This window comes from Triturus cristatus, chromosome 3_1 (assembly GCF_964204655.1).
Source record: "Triturus cristatus chromosome 3_1, aTriCri1.1, whole genome shotgun sequence".
NCBI lineage: Eukaryota > Metazoa > Chordata > Amphibia > Caudata > Salamandridae > Triturus > Triturus cristatus.
This window is the reverse complement of record NC_140583.1, coordinates 769,389,457-769,394,456: the sequence shown is the minus strand read 5'-3', so window position 1 is coordinate 769,394,456 and position 5,000 is coordinate 769,389,457. Positions and strand designations below refer to the sequence as shown.

Here is a 5,000-nt window from a genome sequence, read left to right as displayed (position 1 = left end):
GGGTTATCCCGGAAGGACCGGTGGCTGCGGGGCTGCCCACTCCCGTCGCTCCTGGAGCCCCCTCCCTCACCCCCCCCGTGGGCTCCCGGGCCGAGCGCCTGGCAATGTTGTTTTTCTCCCAACTGTGGTGTCTGACTCCGAGAGGGGAAGCCTTAAACGGGATGCCAGGGCCGTCTCGCCGCGCGGGCGGCGGACGGACGGCGTCACCTTCTTCCGGCCTCTCCTGCGCCCGAAAAGTTGCCTGGGACTCTTGGCGGTGAAGAACGCAGCTAGCTGCGATAATTAGTGTGAGTTGCAGGACACATTGATCATCGACACTTCGAACGCACCTTGCGGCCCCTGGTTCCTCCCGGGGCTATGCCTGTCTGAGGGTCGCTCGGTCGTCAATCACCCCAGGGCTTTCCCGGGATGTGGCTGGGGCTTCCCCCACAAGGTCAGACCCCCCGATTGCCCATGGCAGGGTCCCTCGCCGGGTCCTGCCGTGGACTTATGCCGCCAGCGTGCCCGGCGACCGGTCCGCCCCGGGCCCGTCCAGCGACGCCTGGCTGCGTGCTGCGCATGGCTGTCCGTGGTGTCCCACCGGCTGCCCCCTCCAGATGCTATCTGGGGAAAGAGGGTGCATGCTGCCGGGAGGCCAGGCCCCTGCTCCGGCAGGGGGCTGACCTTCCCCGGCTCCCCCTTAACGCTCCGGTGTTTTCTTCCAACTATGACCTCAGATCAGACGTGAGGACACGCTGAATTTAGGCATATTACTAAGCGGAGAAAAAGAAACTAACCCGGATTCCCCCAGTAATGGTGAGTGAAGAGGGAAGAGCCCAGCGCCGAATCCCCGCCCAGCGGCGGGCGCGGGAAATGTGGCGTACAGAAGACCGACTCCTCGGCGTCGCTCAGGGGGCCCAAGTCCTTCTGATCGAGGCTCACCTTGCGAACGGTGTTAGGCCGGTAGCGTCCCCCGCGCACCTGGATCGGGTCTTCTCGGAGTAGGGTTGCTTGAGAATTCAGCCCAAAGCGGGTGGTAAACTCCATCTAAGGCTAAATACGGGCGTGAGACCGATAGCCAACAAGCACCGCAAGGGAAAGTTGAAAAGAACTTTGAAGAGAGAGTTCAAGAGGGCGTGAAACCGTCGAGAGGTAAACGGGTGGGGTCCGTGCAGTCCGCCCGGAGGATTCAACACGGCGGGAAGGTCGGTGGCCTGGGAGTTCCGGATCCCCTCTGTGGGACCGGCGCCCGGGCCCATTTCCTCCGCGGCAGTGTGCCGCGACCGGCTCCGTTTTGGCTGGGAAGGCTTCGGGGTGGCAGGTGGCCCTCCGCTCCGGTGGAGGGTGTTACAGCCCCCCTGGCAGCAGCTTTGCTGTGTCTGCAGAGCCGAGGGAGATTCGACCGCCTTCGCGCCCTCCCCTGGGCCTCCGTTCCCGGCCGCCCCTCGGGGCGCGCCGGGGCATTTGAAGGGGGGACGGGGCCCCCTGCGCGACTGTCGACTGTTCTCAGTGTGCCCCGACCGCGTCTTACCGCTGGGCGGGGAGGCCCATGTCGGGCGCCAGGGGTCTGCGGCGATGTCGGTTACCCACCTGACCCGTCTTGAAACACGGACCAAGGAGTCTAACACGTGTGCGAGTCGGAGGGCCAAGCGAAACCCTGTGGCGCAATGAAGGTGAGGGCCGGCGCGCGCCGGCTGAGGTGTGATCCCGCCGCGCTTCCAGCAGCGGGCGCACCACCGGCCCGTCTCACCCGCGCCATCGGGGAGGTGGAGCATGAGCATGCGTGATAGGACCCGAAAGATGGTGAACTATGCCTGGGCAGGGCGAAGCCAGAGGAAACTCTGGTGGAGGTCCGTAGCGGTCCTGACGTGCAAATCGGTCGTCCGACCTGGGTATAGGGGCGAAAGACCAATCGAACCATCTAGCAGCTGGTTCCCTCCGAAGTTTCTCTCATGGGTTAGCTGGCGCTCGGAGCCCCCAGTTTTATCTGGTAAAGCGAATGACTAGAGGTCTTGGAGCCGAAACTATCTCAACCTATTCTCAAACTTTAAATGGGTAAGAAGCCTGGCTCGCTGGCGTGGAGCCGGGCATGGAATGCGAGTGCCTAGTTGGCCACTTTTGGTAAGCAGAACTGGCGCTGCGGGATGAACCGAACGCCGGGTTAAGGCGCCCGATGCCAACGCTCATCAGACCCCAGAAAAGGTGTTGGTTGATATAGACAGCAGGACGGTGGCCATGGAAGTCGGAATCTGCTTAGGAGTGTGTAACAACTCACCTGCCGAATCAAATAGCCCCTAAAATGGATTGTTCTGGAGCATCGGGCCCATACCCGGCCGTCGCCGGCGCTGAGAGCCGCGGGGGCTAAGACGCAACGAGTAGGAGGGCCACTGCGGTGCGCACGGAAGCCCAGGGCGAGGGCCCAGGTGGAGCCACCGCAGGCGCAGATCTTGGTGGTAGTAGCAAATATTCAAGCAAGAACTTTGAAGGCCGAAGTGGAGAAGGGTTCCATGTGAACAGCAGTTGAACATGGGTCAGTCAGTCCTAAGAGATGGGCGAGCGCCGTTCGGAAGGAACGGGCGATGGCCTCCGTTGCCCTCGGCCGATCGAAAGGGAGTCGGGTTCAGATCCCCGAACCCGGAGTGGCGGAGACGGGCACACTCGCGGCATCCAGTGTGGTAACGCAAATGATCCCGGAGAAGTCGGCGGGAGCCCCGGGGAGAGTTCTCTTTTCTTTGTGGAGGGCAGGGCACCCTGGAATAGGTTTGCCCCGAGAGAGGGGCCCGAGCCTTGGAAAGCATTGCGGTTCTGGTGGCGTCTGGTGAGCTCTCGCTGGTCCTTGAAAATCCGGGGGAGATGGTGTAAATCTCGCGCCAGGCCGTACCCATATCCGCAGCAGGTCTGCAAGGTGAAAAGCTTCTGGCATGTTGGAACAATGTAGGTAAGGGAAGTTGGCAAGTCAGATCCGTAACTTCGGGATAAGGATTGGCTGTAAGGACTGGGTCGGTCGGGCTGGGGCGTGAAGCGGGGCTTGGTGCATGCCGCGGCTGGACGAGGCGTCTCCCTCCGGTGCGGCGGCAACTCGGGACGTGAGCCGGGCCCTTCCTGTGGATCGCCCCAGCTGCGGTGGTCGCCTCCCCCCGTGCCCCCTCCCCAGGGGCACGGAGCCGGCGTTCCACCTCAGCCGGTGCCTAGCAGCTAACTTAGAACTGGTGTGGACCAGGGGAATCCGACTGTTTAATTAAAACAAAGCATCGCGAAGGCCCGAGGCGGTTGTTGACGCGATGTGATTTCTGCCCAGTGCTCTGAATGTCAAAGTGAAGAAATTCAATAAAGCGCGGGTAAACGACGGGAGTAACTATGACTCTCTTAACCTATTCTCAGTTGTAGTGGCCTTTACCTCCCAGTGGTCCCGCCGGTAACTGCCTCTATAGTACTAGACTCTGCGTAGAGAAGTCTATAGAGACAGGCTAAACAAGGTTCTATCATGGCAGCGAGCGTGATAGTGAGAAGTGGCGAAGCAAACAAACACATTTCCAGATGGGATAGTTCCTGGAGAATAAAAACCCTGTTAAGATGGCGTAAGGAGGTGCTGTCTTTTCAAGAAATCATTAACCTCCTCACCGAATTTGACAAACCAGCACTAGCTTCAAACAATACAACAAACAACAACGATTCAGGTCACGTTATAAGAATAAGTTCACCCTCTGAAGCAGAAGAAGACACAACAGTAGACCTCAGGGAAACCATCGAATTTGTGGCCTCCTCAGCCAAGAATGACATTGGTACAGCCAATTTTGAAAATCTACCGGATGTATACGAAATCAGCAAAGAATTGATAACAAAGAAAAGTGACTACACAAAAAAAGTCACATATTGGAAATACCCAAACGAAAAGTATAAATGTGACTTGTGTGGAGACATATTAGGAACTTTCAAAGATTTGAGAAAACATGTCTCCAACAAGCATAAAGGCTTCTATCTCAATACGTATTGTTAAAAATGTGACAAAGAAGCCGAATACCACAATATTGCATGCGATTATGCAAAATGTAAAGGAAGACCTCAAAAATGAGAGTTGCCATTCCTTTGCAGCTTCTGTGACCTCAGATTTGGAACAAAGATTGGAGTTTCACAACATGCTTGGCACGCGCATCCAAGAGCGCAAAATGAGGCTAGACTAGCAGCTCTAGCAAGCAGCAAATCATCAAAACTATGGTCACAGGAAGAAATACTGCTATTAGCAGAATTGGAAAAAGTGTATGAGAACAAAAGAAACATTAATGCGCTGATGGTTCCGCATTTTGACAATAAAAATAGTAAACAAATTGCAGAAAAAAGAAGAGATAGAAGAGATAAGAGCAAAAAATCGGCAAAGGATGTACTGCAAGCATCCAATATCTCTGAGAATGACTCCTGCGATGAACCAGAGATTGCAGTAGAAGTAACAACAGAAAGGCGCAGAGACTTTATCAATCGGAAACGAGCGCCAAAAATAAAAAACTTTGATGAACTGAATGATAGAATCACAGAAATCGAGAAGTACAACAAAAACATCCAGCATCACGATGCTGCTATGGATCTGATGGATGAGATAGTGACTTATATATCAGAAAACACCAATGATATAAGTCCTGTACCAGCAAATCGTACCGAACCAACAAGCGAACCCAATAATGAACCTATGAACTCTGCTCAAGATGAGCAACAGACTGTCTCTGTACAAAACAAGATACCAAAGAAAGATAAGAAAAATGGAAGGCTCAATCAGACACACAAGAAAAACTATGCAAAAGCAAAGGGTAGTTACAAAGAATACCAGGCAATGTTTCAAAAAGACAAAAAGAAAATTGCCAGGGTAATCACTGATGGGGCAGAAGATGCCACCTGTCAAATCAGTGCTGATGAAATCTTCCAATACTATAAAGAAATAATTGAAAAAGAAAACAAGAAAAATCCCAAATTCATCCCAATTGACCGGATACCAGATGAATGGGAAATTGGAAGTCTGTGTAAAGAAATTA

The 5,000-nt window shown here is 54.5% G+C and overlaps 2 pseudogenes; both read left to right on the top strand.

Annotated features, from left to right (window-relative positions):
* Nucleotides 1-221: 221 nt before the first annotated feature.
* Nucleotides 222-375, top strand: LOC146860983 (5.8S ribosomal RNA; annotated as a pseudogene).
* Nucleotides 376-707: 332 nt separating this feature from the next.
* The window catches only part of LOC146860982 (28S ribosomal RNA), a 7,957-nt pseudogene continuing 3,664 nt past the window's right edge, over nt 708-5,000 (top strand).